The 27,357-nt window shown below is 39.3% G+C and overlaps 1 protein-coding gene across 5 annotated transcripts in view; it reads right to left on the minus strand.

The window, feature by feature from the left end:
* The window catches only part of prickle2b (prickle homolog 2b), a 286,023-nt gene that overhangs the window by 130,912 nt on the left and 127,754 nt on the right, over positions 1–27,357 (minus strand). Inside the window, exon 4 of one of the 5 annotated variants that reach the window (XM_072582477.1) lies at positions 16,946–16,986. The exons of the other annotated variants lie outside the window; for them this stretch is intronic. The gene's annotated coding sequence lies outside the window, so the exon portion shown is untranslated. The remainder of the gene's footprint in view (positions 1–16,945; positions 16,987–27,357) is intronic. 5 annotated transcript variants of the gene reach the window in all.

Below are 27,357 nucleotides of genomic sequence, written 5' to 3' on the forward strand. Positions count from 1 at the left end.
CTCTGAAAGCTAGTGCTTCCAAATAAACCTGTTGGACTATAATTGGTGTTGTGTGATTTTTAACTTTGCAATTATACGATGTGTTTAGTCGTACGATTGCATTGGAGATAGCAAAAATGGCACTTGATCAATAGGTAACCAAAACCGTATACTTCACTGTGCTGTGATGCTCTCCTACTACCACTAAAACAAACTAATTCTTTACCTGTACAAGCTGCTATCCCTCCTCTACTCTGATTTGCATCCTTTAGGGTATAAAATCCCACACACTAATCACTTCCATGCCTGTTAAGCACTGTTACGCACTGTGTTCCAGATACTGACTTCAATGTTTCTGTTGACATGTCAGTCTTCTGACTTCAGATCTGTTTCTCACATTCTACACAGCCACCACAGATGCAAATAGATAAAACAAAAAAGTACGAATGCTTGAAATCTGAAACAAAAATGGAAATAGCTGAAGAAACTCAGGCATTCTGGTAGCATCTGTAGCAAGTTAATGTTTCAACATCAGTGACCCGATTTCAAGATAGGTGATCAGAACTGATGGTAGCTAGGAAAATGAGGTGCATATGCTGAAGACGAGATTTTCTAGGCTGGTGCAGGGAAGAGGAATGGCACCAGCTGACAGGCAGAAATGGAGCCAAGACAGAGAGAATGATAATTAGGCAAAGAGATGAATGATAGTAAGTCAGGGAGGCAAAAAAGTTGATAATTGGGACCATGAGTCCTGAAGGCTACAAGATCCCCCACACCTTTTCCTAGATCCTCAGTTCTGAACAAGGGTTACCAGACACAAAACATTAACTCTGCTTTCTCACCAAATTCTCACAGCATTTTCCGTTTTTGTTCCTAACAAAGTTATGAACAATGGCTGACAGGTAAAAGCCCTCAGTCAGGTTAGTTTCTGGGGAAGTATCCCACTGGGCAAAAGATGCATGCTGCAGAGTTAAAAATACACAACATATGTATCCAAACACATTGCACCCAACACTTGGAAAACTCACTTCGATCATGACTGGAAGCATTGGCAACTCAAGTTGGCACCAAATTGGAGACAGACTTTCAGTGTGATACAGAAGAGATTTACTATGATGGTGCCAGGGGTGAGGCACTTAATTATGTGGAGAGGCTGTGGCTCTTTTAAACGTTTTGATAAAGCAAATAATGAAAAAAACATTTCCAGTTTTAAGAAGGCTGGAACCAGTGGACATAGATTTAAGGTAATTGTAAAAAGATGTTCTACCTGGAGACATTCCTTTATATCACAGTTGTTGTGACCTGGAACTCATTGCCTGCAAGTGTATGGCAGTTTCAAAAATAAATTCAAAAGTGAATTAGATAATTATTTGAAGGGAAAATAAATTGTGGAGCTATGAGAAAAGAACACAGTTTAATTTGATAGATCCAGTAAAGAGCCAGCATTGGCAAAATAGGTTGAATGGTGACTTTTGTACTATCGTTCATTTATCACTATTCAGATTTCAGGTAAAAACAGCTGTTGTGTACCAAAAGCACATATGAATATTTAGAGAAGGCCAATCCTGGCATTTAGCAATTTAAAATTAGAGTTGCTTAAATAATGTATGTTTGAAGTGGGCAAGTCCTCGACTTCATTTTAACTGACCCTTGTCCAGTATACAGTCGGTAAGGGAAGGGGTATTAAAATCTACTGACGAATATATATTTACCTCAGCAGTTGTTTCATTATCTTGAAAAACAACTTGCCCTAACAAACCTCTAAAAAATAATACTTCTGTGATATTTCTATTACCACCAAACATGGAAGGAAGAAAATTAAGATTTCCACTATCTTGTTGTGCTCTTAGGATACCTAATAGAAGATTTTAAAGTGTAGCCACAGGTTGATTAGTAAAGAACTGGAACTGATATTATTCACTAAATCTAATACATTTTCATTGTAGGCAATCTGCCTAAATACTGATTTAAGCAGTAAACGATCATTCTTAGCTTCCTCTGCATTTGGTAATAATGCATTGGACCATATAACAGTAGTTCAAATCCCTTTGGGTATTGCTAAACGATTCTGCTGCTTGCTAACCTTGTTCACAATATTCCCTGTCCTGCTCAACCTATATCTGTGGTAGAAAGGGGACTAAAAACTGCAGAATTTAATTGAGCTGAACATTGTAAAATTCTGGAGATCATTACTGCATTACTCTACATTTCGATATCAGGGTTCTTAGCACAGGCAGTAATGCAGAGACTTGAACAAACAGCTCTGCCAACCCAAGCTTTGGGTCTGCTATGTGGATGACACCTTTGCCATCACTAAAAGAAACAAATTAGAGGAAACCTTCAAGACCATCAATAATACCCTTATTGGCACAAAAATTCACTAAAGAGGAGGAAAACAACAACAAACTGCCACTCCTAGATGTCACAGGAGAGCCAACAGCCAATGGGCAACTTCAAACCAGCGTCTACAGGAAAACAACACATGCGGACCAAATATTGAACTACAGAAGCAATCATCCCAACGTTCGCAAACAAAGCTGCATCAGAACGTTATTTCAACGAGCCAACACACACTGCAGCACAGAGGAACAATGCAGAGCAGAGGAAAATCACCTATACCGTGTATTCAAAAAGAATAGCTATCCAATGAACACAGTCCACCGATTTCTCCGCAACAAACCCAAACAAGCAGACAAAACACATCCAGAAACCCTAGCCACTCACCCCTACATCAAAGACATCTCGGAAAATGACTGCCAGACTACTCAGACCTCTTTGCATCATGAAAGCCCACAAACCCACCAACACACTAAAACAGCAGCTAATGAACTTGAAAGACCCTATACAGACAACAAGCAAAACTAATGTCATTTACAAAATACCGTGCAAGGATGTAACAAACACTACATTGGACAAACAGGCAGAAAACCAGCTACCAGGATACATGAACATCAACTAGCCACAAAACGACATGGCCCCCTCTCACTAGTATCCTTACATACAAATAAGGAAGGACACCACTTCGACTGGGACAAAACATCCATCTTAGGACAAGCCAAACAGAGACATGCATGAGAATTCCTAGGAGCATGTCATTCCAACTGGAACTCCATGAACAAATGCATCCAGTTAGACCCCACCTACCACCCCTGAGTAAAAGAACAGGAAATGACATCAACACAGGAAATGACATCACCAACCCAAAGAAACCCAAACATATAAATAGAAAGCAGGAATCATGTACACTGCTTCGTCTGAGGCCCACTGAAGATGTTACCTAGTAGGGTGACAAAATGTCTGGAAATGAATCTCCCAGCTCAGCGAGCAAACCTACATCCAGAACCTCAACCTGAGCTACAAATCTTCTCAAAACTCGCTAATAAAAATAACCATTTGTCAATTAAATAGCTTACAAACAAATTAGCCTGTCAGAATATATTTCTTCATGGAATGCAATAAAACATGAATCAAAATGCATCAGTTACCTTTGTGCCCGGATATTAACATTTTTGCAATAAACTATAATTTGTTGCAGAAGGGCCATGTTATTTGCTGGTTTTTCCAAAAATATATCAACTAATAAAGCTTCCAAAAACCTTTTACACAAACATTTCAACTTAAATGTTACAAAATTTGTAAGAGCTTTCTAAGTTTCTCATACTATATGTTCCACTGAATGACTTTAGTAGTCTGTAATTAATATTTAGAAATATTTTATGTCAACTATATAGCCAGACAATGAAAATAATTCAAAGTGGAAACTGCTGCAAGTGTAAACGATGTATACATTTTCCTATGTACATATTAATACATTTCTGTGCCCAAAAATATACATTAACCATAAACTTTGTAAACAAAAGTATTACAACACATTTGACTTGAATATCACAGCATTTGCACGAAAATTCAACTTGTCCCAATATAGCATGTTCTACTCTATACAATTTTAATTGTCTTAGTAATCACAAGTTTGATTCCACATGAGGTATACAGCCTGCGTTGAAGCATTTCAAATTGGAAAATGCAGAAAGTGCAAGAGATATTGAAATAAGTCTATGAACCATGTTCCACTTTGAGATGCCTTTCAATATTCTCGATTTACAACATAGCTGAAAAGATTCCAGGCAACCACCTTTCCAATTGAGCTTCTGTGGCAGTTGTTCCATACTTGAGTGCATCTCTCAACACTCAGCCCTGGACTTTGCAATGTACCAGTCTGCAATACTGAGTTGAGGACAACGACTCAGTTGAGGACAAGACTAGCAAGCTTTGCGCGATGTTCCTCCAGGCACAGTTAATTTGCCTCAGCTTATATCCATGTGAACAGCCTATAGAGTACACCGTCTTGCATTATTCAGCTGCTTAACAAAACAAAATCAGCAAAAAGAATTCTCTTTCTCTCCAGATCTTCTGTACAAAAACATCTATTTTTAAAAGCAACTCAAGTATTAAATCGTGTTTAGGTTTTAAAATCCTTTGCATAACCTACTTCTGCTCCTACGTCTTATGGTCTATGTTGTTGCAAGTGTGAACTGAAAGGAAGATCGTGAAAGTTGCAACGTTTTTGAGAATTGAATGTAAGGGTAAGTACTGCTGATCTCTTTAAATCACTGAAGTTCAAGGACAATAAAATTATCAGCAAGAGGACTGAAGAGGAAGTGTAAATCAGAGGGAATGAATGTAATACAAATGTAGCAATTTTGTAAGATTTGAATGCAATTCGATGGTCTGGCCAGCAAGTTATTGTCGAGATTAGATTAGATTCTGTACAGTATGGAAACAGGCCATTTGGCCCAATATCTCCACACTGACACTTCGAACAGTAACCCACCCAGACCAATTCTCCTACCCTGACTAATGCACCGAACACGGTGGGCAATTTAGCATGACCAATTCACCTGACCTGCACTCTTTGGATTGTGGGAGGAAACCATAGCATCCAGAGGAAACCCACACTGACACAAGGAGAACTTGCAAACTCCACACAGGCAGTCGCCCAAGATGGGAATTGAACACGGGTCCCTGGCACTGTGAGGCAGAAGTGCTAACCACTAAGACACCATGCCACCCTCACGGTGTTGAGGATTGGCTGAACACTTTAAGCAAGAATATTGGGCCAGTGATAACATCATGGGATTAGAAATCTAGAGTTAATGCTTTGGATAGATGGTCTAAAATATAGTTTCCAGTACAATTGAAATTCAATTAATAAAGTTAGTCTCAAAGATGGTGACCACAAAATGACTGTTAAAAAAAGCCATCTGGTTTACTGAATCTGCTGCCCTTCATGTGACTCCAATCCACAACAACGTATTTGACTCTTTACTGTCCTTTGAAATGGTCGAGCAAGCCACTCTGTTTGAGGGCATGAAGAGAGACATTAATGGGCGGCACGGTGGCACAGTGGTTAGCACTGCTGCCTCACAGCACCAGAGACCCGGGTTCAATTCCCGCCTCGGGCGACTGTCTGTGTGGAGTTTGCACGTTCTCCCCGTGTCTGCGTGGGTTTCCTCCGGATGCTCCGGTTTCCTCCCACAGTCCAAAGATGTGCAGGTCAGGTGAATTGGCCATGCTAAATTGCCTGTAGTGTTAGGTAAGGGGTAAATGTAGGGGTATGGGTGGGTTGCGCTTCGGCAGGGCGGTGTGGACTTGTTGGGCCGAAGGGCCTGTTTCCACACTGTAAGTAATCTAATCTAATCTAAATGCTGGCATTCAGGAACATTCAGGAACTTGACAGTACTCTTTGGGTATTTAACTATTAATCTGACTCTTTGCTATATATAAATCCCATTATCTGACAGCACACTTTGGCTCTAATATATGAAAACATTTTGCCATTATTGTAGTGCAAAGATTCAAGCTAATTGTGACACATGTGATAAATCTCTTATTGATTAAAAATACAAATAGCTGGAAAACCTGACAGGTTTGACAGCATCTGTGGAGAGAAACCAGAGTTAATGTTTTAACTGGTAGTTGCTCGGAAAAGGTTGGTATATATGCTGAAGATGGGATGGGGGGGGGGGGGGGGGGGGTGGTGAGGGGTGGTGTTGAGGGTGTGGGTATGAACGATAGGTGGAGATGGATCCCAGAGACAGAGAGAAAAAAAACAGTTGGGCAAACAAAGAAATGGGTAAATGTCAACCTGCTAATTGGGGTCATTTGTGACAGCAACCCATGTGATGACAAGGTCTAGTATGTGGAGGTTGGGGTAGAGACATGGAAGAAGATGCTCAGGCCCTAAAATTATTGAACTCGATATACAGTCCTGAAGATTGTACAGTACACAAGTGGAAAATGCTGTTTTTCTAGCTTGCACTGAGCTTCATTGCAGCAAGCCTGAGACAGATGTTAGCCAGGGAACATGATGGCATTTTGAAGTTACAGGCAACAGGAAACTCAGTGTCATTTCTACAAATGGAGCATAGGTGTTCTGCAAAGCAGTTACCTAGTCTGCACTTCGTTTTTCAAAAGTAAAGCAGACCGCACTGTGAGCAGAGAATTGAATGAAGTACAGATTAGCTGCTGCTTCTCCTGGAAGGTGTGTCTGGGGTGAGGATGGTGAGGAGGGTGGAAGTAAATGGGCAGGTGTTGAACCTTTTGCAATTGTATGGGAAGTTGTTATGGGAGGTGTTGAAATGGATCAAGGTGTCACTGAGGGAATGTTCCCTGCAAAAGTCATACAGGAAGCGAATGTGTATATGGTCGTGACATCCCAGTGGAGGTGGAGGAAATGGTAGCAATAGTCCTTTGTCTGCTCAACTGTTTTTCTCTCTCTGGGCTCCAACTCCACCTTTTCACCTCCCATTGCCTCCTATCCTAGTTTCACATATATATCAACTCTTTTCCTATCTGAAATCAGTTCTGAAGAAGGGTTATAAGATCTAAAATGTTAACTCTGCTTTCTCTCCAGATGCTGCCAGACTTGCTAAGTTTTTCCAGCAGTTTATGTTTTCATTTTTGATTTCCAACATCCATAATTCTTCTTTTTTTTCTGGTTTAATGACTTGAACAATTTGCTTCATCATTTTCAGAGAATTCTGCACCAAAAACTGTGAAGTCAAATCACTATATTAATGCCACCTTGTTCACTGCATCATTTAAACTCAAAATGAAGAAATTGGTGGATACAGTGACCTGGTGGTAATGTTTTACAGGCTATTGTAGTCATTGCAAGGATCATGCAGTTTCAAAGAAATGTTAGTTAAGTATACTAAGTTTCTGTTTCTCTTTTAAATGTCAATTTGAACACAATATCTGTTATATTTTTAAGGAGATACTACCATGATATATTGGAATATTAATGCAGTCTGTCATTGATTTGGAGGAGCTGGTGTTGGATTGGGATGGAAAAAGTTAAAAATCACACTTCATCAGGTTATAGTCCAACAGGTTTATTTGGAAGCACTAGCTTTCGAAGCACTGCTTCTTCATTAATAAATCGAAACTAGCAAAAATATTCAAAAAGATGAGAGACTTAATCTAAGTTTGTTTAATATATTTCAGCCACATGATACTGTAACTTTTTGCTATAAATTCTGTCCCTTATGGTCCTGCTCCACAACCACCTGATGAAGCAGCAGCACTTCGAAAGCTAGTGCTTCCAATAAACCTGTTGGACTATAACCTGGTGTTGTGTGATTTTTAACTATTTCCTGGCATATATATTTGCAAAGTATTTGGTTAGTTTCAACAAGCAGATTCAGTGTTTGAGTTTATCTATTGGAATTTAGACAAATGAGAGTCAACCTTATTGGAAAATACAAGATCGTTTGGGAGCTTGATGGGGTAGATGTGGAAAAGTTGCTTCCCTTGAGGAGATTCTAGAACTAGAGGGCGTCCTCTCAGAATAAGGGGTTACCCATTTAAAAACAGAGAGAAAGAGGAATTTCCTCTCTGAGGGTAGTGAATCTGTGGAATTAATTATCACAGAGGGCGGCTGTCAAAGCATGGTCCTTAAGTATATTCAAGGCAGAGATACACATTTTCTTTAATCAATAAGGGTATCAAGGATTATGGCAAAAAGGTACATGTGGAGTTGAGGGTTATCAGATCATCCATGATCTCATTGAATGCCAGAGCATTCAATAGCCTGAATGGCCATCTATGTCTTGCAATCTTATAGATAAGCATCATTTATAGGGAACTGCGCATGCTGGCTAGCTTAGTTGGCTTGACTGTTAGAGTGAGATAAAGAATGTTGCCTATGATGCAAGACCAATCCACGTACTAGTCATGGTAGATCATGGGGCACAGCTACCTCACCTTGTGCCCTTCAAACAAGTAGCTAAACTATCTCTAATGGACAGAGATGCCCACTCTACTTAGGTTTATTGCTAGAGGATGATTGGGAATGAAATATCATAATAAAGCATGGTTTTAAAAGTGTTTCATTCTGTAACTACTCAATCCTCAGAAGCCTGTATCTAATTTTACTCCATATAATATTTTCATCAATTGATTATTGGTGAGAAATTAATTAGATTTGATATGGATTTATGACGGATCCTCGATAAGAGGTCAAGAAGTACTTCCCCGATGTCCTCGTAAAATTTGTAATGCTAAAGCAACAGCAGGATCATAATCACACTCCACAAATTGTCACTGCTCTTGCAATGAAATGAACAAGTAATCACAGATTATTGGAGCAATCACTGCTAAACTAGGTATCCTTCTTATATACACTGTCTTCTACAACTTCAATAGCTTTGTTTCTCAATGACCTACTGTGTGTAAAATTGTAAAATAAATTCTAACATTAGCACTTTCGTAAACCATGATGAGGCTGATTAAATTACAATTGTAATTTAAAGTATGGAAACGAATTAAAGATAAATCTTTCATAAAGCTGCCTTAATTTGTTATAAACCCTATCATAATATCAACTGCCTCTGGCGGCACTGATCCTGCTCATGAGGTTGCAGTTTCTAATTATATTGCCAGCAGGCTTTGACACTAATTTGCCACTGATGGAACAACTGGGGGCATTGGGCATCATTTTTTCTTCCAGAATGTTGTGGGAAATCTGTTACTTACTATTCTGTGACAATTTAGATGCATACCTACTAATTGCATTCACATTCTGATCTGATTCTAGAACCAGAGATTAGAGTCGACCCACCTTTTGAACCTCTGCATTCCATGGAGGGTAGGTACACCACAGTGATGTTATGAAGGAAGCATCAGGATATAGTGTAGAAATGGTGATATATTTTTAATTCAAGCGGTGTACAGCTTAGGTAGGAGAACGTTACAGATGGTTCTCCTCCCATTCACCTACTTCCCTAGCCCTTTAAAAGGTGTTAGAGGGTAAGGTATTACTGAATGTTCCTTCGTGGGTTAGATGATGCACACAGTTACCACTGTATGCTGGTGGTGTCAGCAGTGAAAAATGGTGGAGGTTTCCAATCATGCAAGCTGCTTTGCTCTAGAAAGTATTCAGCTTTTTGTTGCAACTACATTCATCAGACAAATAGGGAGAATGCATCACACTTCTGCTTTGTGGTTTGTGAATGGTGGACTGGCTTTGGGAATCAGGAGGTGAGGTACTCATTTCAGAATTCCTATCTTCTGATCTGCTCTTGTAGCCACAGTATTTATATGGCTGTCGATTCTCCTGCTTCTTTGATGCTGCCTGACCTGCTGCACTTTTCCAGCAACACATTTTTGAGTGTAGTTTCTGGTCAATATCAACCCCAGGATGAGAATGGGGATGAAGTGATGGTAAAACCATTGAATGTCAAGGACCAGTTCTCCCATGCTGCTGCCAATGGATATGAACTGCTTCAGTAACTGAGGTGTCACGAATGATGCTGGACATTATGTAATCATCAACAAATGTCCCTTTATTGTAAGGTCACTAACAGGGATATTTGTTGTTCAAGCAGTTGAAGATGGCTAGGCCTAGAACATTATCATGAGGAACTCCTGCAATGATGTCCTGTAACTAAGAAGATTGATCTGCAACAACCACAAGCATGTGCTTTTGTACTGATGTGACTTCAAACAATGGTGAATGTTTCTCCTGATTCCTACTGACTTCAGTTTCATTTGAGCTCTTTGATGCCACATCTGGTTAAATGCGGCCTTGATGTCAAATGCAATGACCTCACCTCTGGCACTTAGCTCTTTTGTCTGTGTCTGAGCTCAGGAACTGAGTGAACCTGGAAGAATCCAAACTGAGTGTCAGTTAGCAGATTATTCTTTTGCGAGTGACACTTGATTGGACTGCTGATGAACATTTCTATCACTTTACTGATTATTAAAAGTAGATTGATAAGGCAGCAATTGGTTGGGTTTGATTTGTTAGGGACCTGGCTGGTTTTGGAGCACAGGTCTTCAGTGTTCTTATCAAAATGTTGCCAAGGCTCATTGCCTTTTGCAGCATCTAGTGCCTTCAGATATCATGTAGATTGAATCAAATTTTATGAAAAATGGCATCTGTGATACTGACAATATCTGGAAGGTGCTGAGAAGGATCAACCACTAGGTATTTCGGGTTGAAGTCTGATGCAATACTTCAGCCTTGTCTTTTCCATTGATATGTTGGATTGCCCTATGTTTGAGAACTGGGATGTCTGTTTAGCCTAATAGCTATATAATTATCCACAACCATTCACCTCTGGGTGTAGTACAACTGCAGAGATTAGATCTGATATGCTGTCTGTGTGATTACTTATCCTTGTCAATTGCATGCTACTTCTGCAATTTGGCATACAAATAGACCTTTATGGTATCTTCACCAACTTAACACCTCATTTTTTGGTGTGCCTGGTACTGCTCCTGGCGTATTGTCCTGCAATTTTCATTGAAACTGGGTTAAGTCTCCTGGCTTGATGATAATGACAGAGTGGATCATATGCTGGGCCACGAGGTTACAGTTTGTGGTTGAAACAATTCTGCTAATGCTGATGCTCCATAGTGCTTCATGGATGCCCAGATTTGAGTTGATACGTCAGTTCTAAGTCTATCCCAGCAGGGTCATAAATAGATACATTTATACCAAATAGATTGTTGAGGACAAGGTCAAGTAAGTTTCTCCTTCTTGTTGGTTCCTTCACCATCTGCTGCAGACCAGTAGCTATGATGGATCTGTCCTATTGGTGGGATGGACATAACCAGTGATTGCAATGGTGGCATCTCACAGCACTCTGCAAGGTATGGTTCCACGAATATGAACTATTTCAGGCATTACTTGACTAGTCTGTGAGACAATTCTCCTAATTTTGACAGAAACCCCAGATGTTAGTAGGGAGAATTATTCAAGGTCAAGGGAACTGAGTTTGCCATTGTCATTTCTGGTGCCTAGATTGATGCTGGGTGGGTCGTTCAGTTTCATCCCTTTCTGTTGACTTTGTAGCAGTTAGACACAACTGAGTAGCTTGCTTGGGTATTTCAAAAGGGCATTTAAAAGTGAACAAGACAGCGGTGTGTGTGGAGCTACACATCAGTCAGACCAGGTAAGGATAGATTTCTTTCTGCTGAAAATAAATTTCTTCCTCAAAAGACAATCGTAAAGCAGATGGGTTTTTACAACAAACTGCAACGTTTCTGTGTTCACCACGAGGCTAGCTTTTATTTCCAGATTTGTTATTAGAATTCAAAATCCCATCAGCTGCCATGGTGTGATTTGAACCCAAGTGTCTGCAGCACTATCCTGGGCTTCTAGATTACTTAGCCAATGGCTTTCCATTAAGTCACTACCTCCACTATTCACAGACATAAATTAGATAGGCCACTATCTACAGAATTTTATAAATTTCACTTCTGTTTTCGTTGCATGGCCTTCTGAAACTTTTACTGTTAGTTTCTGTGATCTTTTCCAATTATAATTAAGACAACTGAATAAGTTAAATAATTTTATCATATAGATTACTGGAAGCTTCTGGGAATTTTAATATTCTGGGTATCACTTTTTTTTAAATGAACACTGCAAATTAATGGTCTTGGTCACTAATGTTAGTTATAAAAGATCGACTCAGCAGAAAACAGCTGTACAATGATTCAAAGTAACGTCCAAATCTTAGAAGGTAATGGGATGACAATTCCCCACTCAAAGTTTAATGCAATTTCAAGGAAAGCACTATAAAACCTCTTCGGGTTTTGTGTTCAAAATCATAGGCTGAATTTTACTGCAAATTGGGTAACGCCAATTTTGGTGAGATTCACGCAAGGTTTCTAAGAGCCCCGGCAGGTTTTCTCATGCTATTCTCTGCAGCTCACCTCAGTAGCTATGCATTATACTCTAATGGCATCCCACTCATGTTACTTTCAGCTCAGCAACAGCAGAAGTATTTGTCACAGATGGGACCTCCTGGGATTTCTAGAAGTGCTGCCATTTTTAAAGCTAAGTCATGTATCAAGTGCTGACAGCCACAAGATGTCATTCATAGTGCATGTTGTGGAGGGAAATGAAAAAGAAATACTCTCTAGAGTTTATAGGTGGCATGGCTGACACGTCATTGCAAAAGCAAGTGCATATCCATAAATGTGTTGCTTTTTCACATCACTACTTATCTTTGACAGTCATAGTAACTGCAGATATAAGAAACAAGCTATAAGGTCACCAACCTTATCATTGTCCTATCTTACCACTCTGTCGCAGGGAGTTCACTTTTTCCCTAATGCTCAATGTAGCCCAATTCAACATGGGTTGAAAAGTGAAGCATAGCAGGTCAGGCAGCATCTGAGGAGCAGGAGAATTGACATTTTGGGCATAAGCTCTTCATCAGGAATATGGAGGGGCAAGGGGGCTGAGAGATAAATGGATGGGTTAGGAGGGTGGACCACAGTCAGTCCTTGAGGCCAGGTCAATGAAACTCAGAGGGGTTTATCAGGGACCACTGCTGTGATAGAGATGTTAGGCAAGTAAAATTTGGGGATTGGAATCAGCATTCTGGGATGCAGAGGGAACGTTGATTTTGAAGGGAGGAAACAACATATAAAAGGAGGGATACAATAGGTAGTTGAAAACATAGATTACCGTAGCACGAATTGACAGTCACAACAACCCACGCTGCAGTGGGGAATGGTGCAGCATGGTGGTTGGCATGACTAAGTTGTGGGGCTTGATGTCAGAGTTCAATATTGGAAGCTGAAATCATCAGCTATCCTTTCTTGAATTAAGTTGGGATGGAAAGACAAGTTTTCAGTAGTCCTACCATACTTTCAATCTCATAATTCAGCAATTTCGGATGTTCTACATTCATCAAAGTAAGGCTGTGTCAAAGGTCCATGTAAAGATATTCCAAGGCCCTTCTCCTTGGAATCTTCCATGTGCCACTGGATGAAGGATGAACATTTAAACCATCATTTGCGCATAATGTCAATGCTGACTGCTCATGTTTCTGAGGACCCGATCAGTCTCTGATATTCTATGCTCAGGTTCATTGTAAGCGTGAGCAATGGATCCATCTACAACAGGGATTATCATCACTGAGGCCATGGTATTGCAACTATTTATTGAATTTGTTGTTTCTCAAAAGGGAAGCGCTTTATCTCTTCCCAGAAGCAAATGAAGCCTTTATTTTCTCAGAATTGTTTTCACTACTGATGTGGAAAATAGTAATATTTTCAAACTTTTGAAGTTTTTCTAGTATGTGATGTCCATGTTGAATTAGGAGAAAGTGAGGACTGCAGATGCAGGAGGAAAATATGGTGCTGGAAAAGCACAGCAGTCAGGTAGCATCCAAGGAGCAGAAAAGTCGATGTTTCGGGCAGAAGCTGTTCATCTGGAATGTAGAGGGGGCAGGGGCTGAGTGATAAAGGTGAGGGGGGGGGGGGGCGGTGAAGCTGGGGGGGAAGGTAGCCGGGTGAGGGGGGTTTGGAAACTGGTGAATTCAATGTTGATGCCATGTGGTTGAAGTGCCCCAAGACGGAAGATGTGGCATTCTTCCTCTAGTTGTCAGGTGGCTTGGATTTGGAGACCTGTCCTTTGGGGAGTCGAAGTGGTCAGCCACATGGCTGTGGGGTTGTTTGATGCGTGTGTCCCAGAGATGTTTCCTGAAACGCTCCACAACTTGTTGTCCTATCTCTCTGATGCTTTTGATATGGTCATCTCTACATGGGGGAGACAGGACGCCAACTTGCTAAGCATTTCAGGGAACTTCTGTGGGACACTTACACCAAACAACCCCACTGCCCTGTGGCTGACCACTTCAACTCCCCTCCCACTCCCCAAAGGGCATGCAAGTCCTGGGCGTACTTCACCACCAAAGCCAAGTCACCTGACATCTCGAGGAAGAATGCCTCATCTTCTGCCTTGGGACCCTTCAACCACATGGCATCAATATCGATTTCACCAGTTTCCAAATCTCCTCTCCCCTCACCTCATCCCAGATCCAACCCTTCAATTCGGCACTACCCTCTTGATTTGTCCTACCTGTCTGTCTTCCTTCCCACCTACCTGCTCCACTCTTCCCATCAACCTATCACAATTACCCCACACCTGCACCCACCTATCGCCTTCCCAGCAACTTTCACCTAAGCTCCTGCCCCAGCCTCACTCGCCCATTTATCTCTCAGCCCCCTTCCCCCTCCACATTCCTGATTAAGGACTTATGCCCAAAATGCCAACTCTCCTGCTTTTCAGATGCTGCCTGACCTGCTGTGCTTCTTTAGTACCACACTTTTCAACCCATGTTGAATTGGGCTATATTGAGCATTAGGGAAAAGGTGAACTCCCTGTGACAGAGTAGTAAGATGGAGCGATGATAAGGATGGTCACCTTATAGTTTGGTTCTTATATCTGCAGTTACTATGACGTCAAAGACAAGTAGTGATGTGAAAAAGCAACACATTTATGGATGTGCACTTGTTTTTGCAGGTTAATTCAACCTTTCAGGTTGATGACCTTCTGATGACCATCAAATAGAAATGGGGAAATTTGGGGTTCTTAAAAGAACATGATTGGAGGTCCTCTGTAATGGTTTTTTACATCTTAATCTGTTATGTTCTTTCTTCATGCTCTGTTATCTCATGTCCAATTTAATGTCTCATGCTTTCCAACTGTCTGAGACACCCCTTTTTCTTCTTCCTCCACTACCTTTGTGCTTAGCTAAGATCATTCACATCTCTAATACTTTCCCATTCCAATGAAGGCCATCATCCCGAAATGTTAACTGTTACTCCGAATAGATGCTACATGATTCACAAATATTTGCAGCATTTTCAGTATTTCCTACTTCCAGCATTTTAAAATTTAACTTTTGCAAACAATATTTGTTCTTGATGGAACAGTCATTAAGTCATTTAAAATATGGCTGTAAAAGAGGACTATACAAAATATGCAGCTAGTTTGAAATATACACCAGTATAGCACAAACGGATTGAATTTTCCTGAACTAGGGCACGTCAAGTTCGCAGGAGAATAGAAAGGCTAATACACTGCTTTAAAAGCTTAATTCTACATGGTTTACGATAATTCACAATTACTCCATATTTAACACATAACAAAAAGTTTCTCCATAATGTATTCAATATTTATTTGTATTTTTTGTGAAACTGTTAAATGATATAGAACTACTTAAATTGTAATACTGTTCCATAGTAAATCACAGGTTTAAATGCTAAGAAACTGATTTCAATTTAAATTCAGGCCACTACACGGTATGAGTTTGCCTCCTAATATTGCAATGTTTACACTATTTCCTGTGTCATAAAAAAGTATGTATGTTTCTGGGCTAATATTATGCTACTAGATTACAACAGGGGAGCATGCTTTCAATATTGCATCATGCTTCAAATGATTCAAGGTAAGATGGAGAATGAGACCTTACAGCCTCAGGCCACATGCTATTCCACGGTGATGATATCATAAGCCTGTCTCTTAAAGGAATACTGACAAACTATTCATAACATAACATAAAGTAAGTCACTTTATTAGCCAGATTTATCCATTGCCTACAGAACTTCATTTTGGCCAATTATAAAATTGAGTGAGGGACACGAAAAGCATTGAATTCTGGCAGTTAATTAATAGTACCTGACTGCTTCATATTCCCTCCCATCAGTGAAAACACTGTTGAGCATTCCAGTAAGCCTTTTTAAGTGATACCATAAACATCCTGGCACTACTCTCAGCAAAGTCCTGTCAAGGTCATTCCATTACTTTAATACTTCCGGAATACTTGTACATTCATAAAACACTGTGCTGTTGAAGTGTTCATTTGCCATATAACAAGAAAGTGCATATTGAAAAGTTAACTGGTATGCAACATAATATATTACATCATAAATCAAATGAGTTATTATACAAAGGATATATTATACAAAAAATTTAAGATATAATTGTTTTTACAATTCATCACAATTCATGTTCCACATAATATCAATTAGTAAAGTAACTATCTATAAAGTAACAATGTCCATATGTGGAAATTGTTTAAGCAGTTAAACTATGTTGTGAACAACGTAGTTGTCATCATGACAACAAGGTGGTGATTTCACTATATTGTAATCATAATATTTCAATACCTCTGAAAATTCTGTGCAAGAGCAAAGTCAATTTCTTGATACATTCTGTCTTATGGTTTTTTTAAAAAGTCTCAATTACGTGCACAAATAACCAAAATACAATGGCACATGATTTATTTTAGGCTTATAATTCAAGTGCAAAAAATAAACATTCCCATGGATACATCAAATATGTTTAAAGAGTTTGAAAAACTAAACATTGATTTAGTTGAAATATTAAAATAAAATTTAAAATAAAACAAGGTAACTACAATCTAAATGCAGCTAACTCTAAATCAGAAAATATTTCAACTAACATCATTGATATAGACACAATTGCTTCATTATGAAAAACAAAAAAACAATTGAACACTTGGAGCTGATATTAATCAGAGTGCGAAGTCGAACAATGAAAGCACAGCAATAGTATAGAAAAAATTTGTAACTAACAAAGACTAAAATAAATGCAGGATTACAAGACAAAAAATGATGCTGAAATGACTAAATCACTTACAGTACTCAGAAGATCTTTTGATTTTTCTTCATTTCTGTGGGCTGAATACAACCATTTGGAAATGATAATCTAAGTACATCCATAAGCATGCAGATTCTTGCAAATTTAGCTTTATCAAAGCTTAAATGCAATATAAGTGAAGAAGAAGAAATGCATTCCATTACATTAGTAGTACTCATTTTTATTCTAGCTGTGCTAGCTTTAAATATTTGCATAACATTTGCTTGGATCTCAGAAAGCCTGCATCATCAATGATGCAGTCCTTTGCACCAAATATATTTAAGAATGATTTGGAACATTCTGGTTTGCATCTGTGGCTCTATTTTCCTTTCAGCAGGCTCCCCACAAGCCTATTAACATACCATCAGACTTGCCTTATGTGTGAAAGGCAGACTTGCTAATTGCTGTGCTGTGATTCTTACAAAACCAGAAAGCAATTTTTTCTAGGCATTTAAAAGACTGCTTGACAAAATCTGACATTTGATGGGAATATGGGAAAAAAAATTAATACATAAATTTGTACATATTATCAAAATATCAATTATTTTGATGAAAATGATCCCAAATTTGGAATAATTAAATATTTTTTTGTTAAGATTTTGCAATGTATATTAAAGTCGAATCAAATTAATGAAGCTTTTCTGGGAATTTTTGTCTCCTCCAGTCAGACAATTCCTCCCCTCTTTTCCACGGACACTACACAATCTCCCCCACCTCAGCTAAATAATCGTCATGCATGTGAGAGATTTGACAGTTACCACAGGCTATCTGATTGCAAGGAATAGCACAGCTAAGCCGAATGTTGTAAGAACCTAACACGCCCACACACACACACACACACCTCCAGCAGGGTTGCCAGATAGTTCTAAAGAGCAGAAACTGTGGCTAATGTTCCCTTCCCTAATTCAGCAGCGTTGTGGCCAATTTTAGCAACCCCCTGCTGACCCTAGTGAGATCACCAGCTCAACGTTGACCAGACATCATGGATCATAGTTGTCTGTCGGTTAAACTTGCCAAGGCAATTCAAATCGATAGGTTTCATTTAAAAGGAAGCCAAAAAAGTTATTTCACACAAATATACTAATATTTTACCATATAATGTACAAATATTAATATGATTGACAAAAAAAAGACAGTTTGTTCATTCTTTTACTGAATTCATAAACATAAAAATAAGTATAAAAATAATCAGACAAAAAAACTGTATATTTAACTGCCATATTATGCATTGTGCTAAAGAGCTTTTATTGTTTGTAAGATTCTCTTACAAAAGGTTCCTTCATAGCTGTTATCATGATTGAACAATAATATTTTAAAAATCAGTTGTTATGAAATGACATTTCCATGGCTATTACTGCTATGAAAACAACATTGAATGAGTTCAGTTTTTGTCTGCATTTGACAGACTTGGAAAATTAAACTTATGGAAGTTTATAATTTTTACTGTTTCATATTTATAATCAAGCCAGTCAGGTCCATGCAGTTTCTCTGACCTCCAAACAAATTGGCCATTTTTTAACCACAGAAATTATGCAAAAACAATAATATTTCTTCAAGGGTGTCCATTTTAAACTGATCCAAATAAAACTTTAGCAGTCAATATACATACAAAGTTTTTGAAGAAAATAATTTTACAGTTTGTTACAGATATCTGGCTGACAGCAATTACAATGTATTTTTCTAAAATAAAGCTTATGACATTTAAACTGAGGAGCCAGGTCTGCATCATAATTCCTAAAAGGTATTTTTGACAGAATTGTAGAATCACAAACGCCTGCAAGCTTGTTTGCTTTTCTATCACTATTTCTCTCTTTCCCACAAACTTTTCCTAGTTGTGTTGCGTACTATGAATTAAAGACTCAAAATAAATTAGGTCGTTAAATAAAAAGTCTTTAAAATATGAGCAAAAACACAGTAAAACAACAAATTTCGCATCAGCCAGAAATGAATACTGCAAGTTCCTGAAAACAAAATCTATTCTCTAAGTCGTCAACCAAAATTTTATCTGAACAAGCATTATAACTCATTGAAAAAGTTATTGCACTTTGCACTGTAATTGACATTCTGATATCTTCCAGAAAGTTTGAACAGTTACATTCCAAAATGGACAGTGATAGGTGTGTATCTCTGTGTGAAATGAAAATCAGATTTCCACAGTTGCCACGTCATCAGTCAGCATACCAGCAATTATTTCCCCATGAATTGCACATAAGTACTCTTCTGCCACATTCAGGCGCATTCAGAGCACTAGCACTGTAATTATCGTTTGCTGTACAGAGCTGAAGTGTAAGAATGCTTCTCTTTTTATATGACAGCTAAGCTAAATGTGAAAAGATATTAAAGCTTGTTGCTAACGTCATGAATTTGGAAATTCATATCAGATTCACAAATAACTCATGAAACTAGAGGTTTTTGAAAATGGTGGCAAGATGCCTGGGAGATCAGGAAACAGGTTGCTTAAAATTCCTAAGAGGGAGTATCAAAGCAACCTCCATTGCTCATATTATGAATTTGTACTAAGGATATAAAGTTTCACTTTCACATGGTGAGTAACTTGCATTGTGTTGCATGACATTATCACTGTGCTAAACGGGACAGACTGATCAGATCTAGCAACCTAAGACTGGGTAACCCCTAATGGGCTATCAACTGGAGCAGAATTATACTCCAACACAATTTGCAACCTCATGGCACAGCATATCCCACACTAGACCATTACCATCAAGGTAAGGTATCCACCCTGGTTCAATGAAGACTGTAGCAGGGCCCAGGTGCAGCACCACGTATATCTAAAAATGAAATGTCAACCTTGTTAAGATACCAAAACAGGACTGCCTGCATGCCAAACAGCAAAAACAGCCAGTCATACAGTTAAACAATTTCGCAAGCTCTGCAGTCCTGCGACAACCAATCATGAATGGTACTGGACAATGAAATGACTCAGTGGAAGAGAAAACTTCCCAATCTCAATAACATATCAGTGCAATAGACAAGGCTTAAGCACCTGCAACAAACTTCCGCCAGGTGTGCTAACTGGATGATCCATTCAGCCTCCTCCAGAGGTCCCCAGCACTGCAGATGGCAGCCTTTAGTCAGTTCAATTCACTCCACATCATGTTAACAAATGGTTGCAAGTAGTGGACCTTACAATGCCTGTGAGCCCTGACAATATTCTGGCAGTAATGCAGAAGATATATGTTCCTGAACTTGCAACACCACCAGCCGAGCTATTCCAGCACAATGACAAGATTGGCACTTCTCCAATAATGTGGAAAACTGTCCAGATATGTCCTGTACAGATAAAGCAGGACAAATCCAATCTGACCATTTACCACTCCATCAGTATATTCTCCAGAATCAGTAAAGAGATGGAAAGCATCACCAACACTGACATGAAGCGTAAAAATGTGTTGCTGGAAAGGCGCAGGTCAGGTAGCATCAAAGGAACAGAAGAATCGATGTTTTGGGCATACGCTCTTCTTCAGGAATGAGGAGGGTGTGCCAAGCAGGCCAAGATAAAAGGTAGGGAGAAGGGACTTGGGGGAGGGGTGCTGGGAATATGATAGGTGGAAGGAGGTTAAGGTGAGGGTGATAGGCCAGAGAGGGGGTGGGGGCGGAGAGGTTGGGAAGAAGATTGCAGGTTAAGACGGTGGTGCTGAGTCTGAAGAGTTGGGACTAAGAAAAGGTGGGGGGGAGGGAAAATGAGAAAGCTGGAGAAATCTGCATTCATCCCTTGTGGTTGGAGGGTTCCTAGGCGGAAGATGAGGCGCTCTTCCCCCAGGCATCATGTTGCCATGGTCTGGCGATGGAGGAGGCCAAGGACCTGCATGTCCTTGGCACAGTGGGAGGGGGAGTTAAAGTGTTCAGCCCCGTGGCTGAAACAGACCCAACCACCCCTTGGCTGAAACCAATCCAACCGCCCCATGGCTGAAACCAACCCAACCACCCCGTGGCTGAACACTTTAACTCCTCCTCCCATTCCACCAAGGACATGCAGGTCCTTGGCCTCCTCCATCACCAGACCATGGCAACACGACGCCTGGAGGAAGAGCGCCTCATCTTCCGTCCAGAAACCCTCCAACCACAAGGGACGAATGCAGATTTCTCCAGCTTTCTAATTTCCCCTCCCCCCACCTTTTCTCAGTCCCAACCCTCAGACTCAGCACCGCCTTCTTGACCTGCAATCTTCTTCCCGACCTCTCCACTCCCACCCCCTCTCCAGCCTATCACCCTAACCTTAACCTCCTTCCACCTATCGCATTCCCAACGCCCCTCCCCCAAGTCCCTCCTCCCTACCTTTTATCTTAGCCTGCTTGGCACACCCTCCTCATTCCTGAAGAAGGGCTTATGCCCAAAACGTCGATTCTCCTGTTCCTTTGATGCTGCCTGACCTGCTGCGCTTTTCCAGCAACACATTTTTAAGCTCTGATCTCCAGCATCTGCAGTCCTCACTTTCTCCTAACTGACATGAAGCCGCAGTTACTTAGTAATGATTGGCTGATTGATGCCCAGTTTGATTTACCACTCAGCTCCTGGCCTCATTACAGCATTGGTTCAAATATGGAAAAAAGAGCTAAATTCAAGAAATGAGGTGAGAGTGACTGCTCTTGACATCAAGTCGCATTTGAGGAGCTTTAGCAATGGGATTTTTTTTTGTGGTGCTGGGGGATCTCTCTACTAGTTGGAGTCATACCTGGCACAAAGGAAGATGATTGTGGTGGTTGAAGTTCAGTCATCTCAGCTCCAGGACATTTCTGCAAGAGTTCCACAGGGTAGTGTCCTAGACACAACCATCTTCAGCTCCTTCATCAAAGACCTTACCCCCATTTTAAGGCCAGAAGAGAGGATGTTGGCTGTTTGCTGATGATTGCACAACGTTCAGTGCTACTGTGTAACTATTGAGATTCTAATGCAGTCCATGTTCAAAATCTAACTTGACCATTTACTTTGCTTGATGCAGCTCCACCAACACTCAATGAGCTTGACTCCATTCAGGATAAAGCAGCCACATTGGAACCACATCTGCAAGCATCCACTCCCTACATCACTGCCGATCAGCGGCAGCAGTGTGTATTGTCTACAAGATGCACTGTAGAAATTCACCAAGACTCCTTAGACAGCACTTTCCAAACCCACAACCAGTTCCACCTAGAAGGACAAGGGCTCTAAATACGTGGGAACACCACCAGCTGCAAGTTCCCCTCCAAGGCATTCACTATCCTGACTTGAAAATATGTTATTTTCCTTCAGTGCTGCTGAGTCTGAACCTGGAATTTCCACTCTAACGGCATTGTGGGTCTACCTGGAACACACAGACTGCTGTGGTATAAGAAGGCAGCTTACTGACACCTTCTCAAGGGCAACAAGGATGAGCAATAAATACTGGCCCATCCAGTGATGCCCCTTTCCACGAGTATAGAAAAAGATTTAACTGGGTATTCTACACTTGGCATTTGACCTGTATTATTTCAAAATCAAGCTTTTAGCTGCAATGTTATGGCTATGGTACTTCTTAAATGCCTGTTAAAGCATTTCTAGCAGTCAAGTAATTACTTTCAATCATGGTCATTGGATTGTGATGCAGGTCTTGGAAAACCAAGTAGTTTATGTTTTCACTATAGATACCATTGCACTTGTGTGTAGTTCTCTGGTGAAAGGTGGGTCTGGTGCTGACAGTCAATGGCAGTGATGTAACAAAGGGCGAAAATCAGATAAGTGTACAAGACTTGTAACAAATACTATGTCTATGAAGATCAGTGTGCATACTGTGTACTTGTAGTTAAGTAACATCTATTTCCTCACTTCGCTTTGGTACTACATATATCTGCCAATTAAAGATAAATACTTTTACTGAACAAAAGCGCAATCAATTGCAGTTCTTTCAGGTGACTACATCTTAAGAATTTCTTGCTCTGAGATCCAACTCATGAAATACAAAACATGGGCTTACAAGTCTGGGTCACAGAATTACAGAGTAGACTCTAGTACGGATATGATTACCTTGTGATGCCAAGTGTAAAATGCATAGAAATAGGTATAGTTGCTGCAATTCCTAAAATGGACCAACAGATAAGTTATTTTAATGACATGATCTTGGTCTTATGAGGGAATGGATAGTTCTTGAAGACAAAAGGATATATACCATCATCAAATAACAGACACATAAACCCAGAAATAAGTTTATTCACGATGGGTGGGACAGCAAGGAGTTCAAAATTAGAAAACAAAATTGAGCAGGTGTCTTGTCTAAAAAAGTGGGACATCTGTCATTATCATATTTTAATTAGCCTTTAACAGTAAAATTGGATGTCCTATTTGATTAAGCCCCACAAAACTCAATATACATATTTAGACATCAACTTGAGGGCCATAGGAACAGCTAACCAAAAAAAACCTATGCCTCCCTTTTGCCAAATATAGCCTCGATTGATTCCAGCTTCTCCTCATTCAATGACCATGCCTAACCTCTCCTCACCACCCAAGCCTTAATTTCTTGTTAGTCATTGTTGATTCGCACCAAATCCAATCTATCTAAATATCAAACTCAGCAGATCTGGCAATTGGTGTGGAGAAAAAGCAGAGTTAATGCTTCGGGTCCAGTGACCCTTCATCAGAACTGATTGTAGCTAGGAAAAGGTTGGCATATATGCTGAATACCTGATTTGGGGGAGAATGATGAATGATAGGTGGAGTTGGACCCCAGAGAGAGAGAGAAAAATAGTTAGGCAAGCAAAGGAATTGGTAAAAATCAGCCGAGGGGAATCATAGCTGTTAATGGGGACTATTAGTAGCTTACAATAGGTGATTGTGGAAGCAACCATGCAAGGACAGAGCCTGGTGTGCAGGGGTTGGAGTAAAGATATGATAAGTGTTGTTCAGGCCACAAAATTATTGAACTCAGTACTGGAGTCTGAAGCATGCAGGGTTCCTACAGCTTCCCCAAGTCTCTTCCTGGTTTTATGGTCTCCAACATCCTCACTGAGAATATCAGTACCATTGTTTCAAAGGAGTAAATTTTTAGAATTTTGTAAGCAAAACATCTTGTACATAACCCAGATTTTATACTGTTGTTAAATCTATCAATATTAAAATGCCAGAGAGTCATAGAGATGAACAGCACAGAAACAGACCCTTCAGTTCAACTCGTCCATGCCGACCAGATACCCTAACCCAATCTAATCTCATTTGCCAGCACTTGGCTCATATCCCTCTCAACCCTTCCTATTCATATAACCATCCAGATGCCTGTTAAATATTATAATTATGCCAACCTCAACCACTTCCTCTGGCAGCTCATTCCATACAAGCACCACCCTCTGTGTGAAAAAGTTGCCTCTTAGGTCCTTTTTAAATCTTTTCTCTCTCACCCTAAATCTATGCCCTCTAGTCTGGACTCTCCACCTCAGGGAAAAGACCTTGTTTATTTACCCTATCCATGCTCCTCATGATTTCATAAGCCTGTACAAGGTCATGCCTCAGCCTCCGACATTCCAGAGGAAACAGCCCTAGCCTATTCAGCCTCTCCCTGTAGCTCAAATCCTCCAACCCTGACAAATTCATTGTAATTCTTTTCTGAATCCTTTCAAGTTTCACAACATCCTCCAATTGCATGATGACCAGAACAGCATGCAGTATTTCAAAAGTGGCCGAACCAATGTCCTGTACAGCCGCAACATGACCTCCCAACTCCTATACTCAATACTCTATCCAATGAAGGAAAGCATACCAAATGCCTTCTTCACTATCCTACCTACTTGTGACTCCAATTTCAAGGAACTATGAACCTGCACTCCAGGGTTGTTTTGTCCAGCAACACATCCCAGGACCTTACCGTTAAGTGTATAAGTCCTGCTCTGATTTGCCTTTCCAAAATGCAGCACCTCATGTTTTATATTAAACTCCATTTGCTACTCCCCAGCTCCATTGGCCCATCTGATCAAGATCCCGTTGTACTAAATATATAAACAATAATTCGATTATAGAGATGGCATGAGCATTTTCTTTCTAAAAATAAACTCAATAGAATTATCTTCCTTTTCCTTACTTGTGATTTTGTGATCATGGTATTTAACTAAAACTTGGAAATGAGAGTAAGAAATTGGGATTTTTTTCATTACAACTCGTTGAAAAGGAGCATAAACAAATCAAAACACATTCCTTGAAGCAACTGCTGTTAGTAATAGTTAAATGAAAATATCAAGCCAAACACAAAATTATCCAACTTAGTTCACCAGTCAGCAAAATCAGGCAGCAACAGCAGCTTGAAAGACATTCCTTGACACACTACAATACTTAGCAGCAATCGTCTTTCAGATATTATCACCCGCATTTTAGTGTAAACATTGATAATGATTTTAGTGAAGCAATTAATTATTAATTAATGAATATGTTTACAAACTGAAAAGCAGATCTGTAGTGCTTCATAAAACAGAAAAATAAGCCTTATTTCTTACAGTAAACATTTCTTTTAGTAGTTGTCATGCTCCTTTAATGTTAATATCCATTTATGGTGTCAAACATTCCAGAACAAATTACTTAACAAAATAAACCCTTTCGACTGCAGATTACTTAAGTGTACAGAAATAGAATAATTTACAACAATCTCTAAAGTCATGCTGTCCTTAAATTAATGTAAACTAAATCTATAAAGGAAATAATTAATAAAAAACACAAAAATACGGACTGTCAAGATGAAATTAGAATTATCTAGATTGTAGTTAATTGTCTCAGGAGTCCTACAGTCTGTTCTCGCTTGCATACTTCAAAGACAAGTGCCTTCTAAGCCCACAGTCAGAAAACCAGAACACTGGCCCGCTACTTATTAGCAATTGAGTATTGTAAAAATGTTGTGCGCTATTAAAAGGAACACAGCATAAACTAAAAATAGTTCATCTTTCACTGGATGTAAAAGCATTTTAAACCACTATCAATTTCAATCACTGAGAAGCATCAAACAATTCAGATCTACAAATAAGTTATTGTAGAGACCTGAAGTATTATAACATTTCTGAAGTCAGAGGATTCGGGTGAGTTCAGACATTTAACAAATTCTATTTGAAGGTAAAACAAATTATGCTTCAGAAATATTCTTATTAATTAAATCCACTACAAATATGATTATTCATTTCCATTAATGTTTGTTTTTGTTACTTTGTTTTTGTTGGTTCCATTTACTAGTTGGATGACATAATCAAGCCTGATGATACTGACTTCTTGAACAACTTAAAATCATGGCAATGCAGCCCTGAATGCTAACCTTGAATAAATGAAAACTATAAAATAACATAATTAACAGCTTTTTGGTACTGATCAATTTCTAAACTGAAACTTTATCCACCAAACAAAATAATTCAGAAGCAATATGTTAATATCCTTGTTGCTTATATGAAAAATTCTTCAGATATATTGACTAACAACCTATTCTGTGAATGTGAACCATGGCCAATTTAGAACTCCTGTTCAGGTTTATGAAACGTAAAGCATTTATGTAAGCATTACACAGCAAATCTATTGCTGTACTAGCATTCACTAGCTATATATACAAAATACAATAGTCCACTAATACATTACCAAACTCTATTAGACAGACAGAAAATCTCTGTTCACAAGCAGACACAAGCAAAAAAAAATTCAATCCAAGTAATGTTAGCATTAAAGCACTTTAATTAGTTCAGTTAACAGAAAAAGTAAAAATGTCAATTTGGTGCTAATGGTCTTGCCTTTTTCAGTGTTAACTTTCGAAAGTTTGACCCTGCTGACACCACCCATGAAGCAGTCACTATAAAATGTGGAAAATTGCAGAGATTGAACAGTTAAAAAGATCATTAGCAATAGAATAGATATGATATTTTGTGAAACTGATTTAAGAAAACCTCAACCCACTGCAAAACCAGATGTCAGAAGGCTCACCATTTGCATTCTGTCATTCCTCTTAAATCCTACCAACAGCTGAATTGACACACACAGCTCTGCTCAGAAGCTTAAACAAATCTCAGACACCCACAGATTCAGCTTCCCATTGGAGATCCATGTTGACCCAAAAAACAAAAAAGGTTAGTAGTGTCTAAACGCTACACATCTGTATGTCAAATCTGTTCATTTTTTCTAAGCAACTTAGAAATGAATATAAAAACTAGATGCCTGCACCTACTTCTAATTAACATACAATATTGCAATAACTCTGAAAATTAATGAAAAGCCAATCAGCTTTCATGGCATGATCCAATTAGTTACAGAGACGCACTGTAAGTGATGCTAAAATTGCCACAATATAACTCTATAGCAGCAGTAATCTATGTATCAAAAGGCACGCAGAAGCAGTAACATTAAAAAGCATCAAAAGGATTTTTAAAAAATAACTTCCATTTTACATTCTAAACACCACATAATTTAGGATTAAATAATTTCAGAAC

Source organism: Chiloscyllium punctatum, chromosome 12 (genome assembly GCF_047496795.1).
Source record: "Chiloscyllium punctatum isolate Juve2018m chromosome 12, sChiPun1.3, whole genome shotgun sequence".
Classification (NCBI taxonomy): domain Eukaryota; kingdom Metazoa; phylum Chordata; class Chondrichthyes; order Orectolobiformes; family Hemiscylliidae; genus Chiloscyllium; species Chiloscyllium punctatum.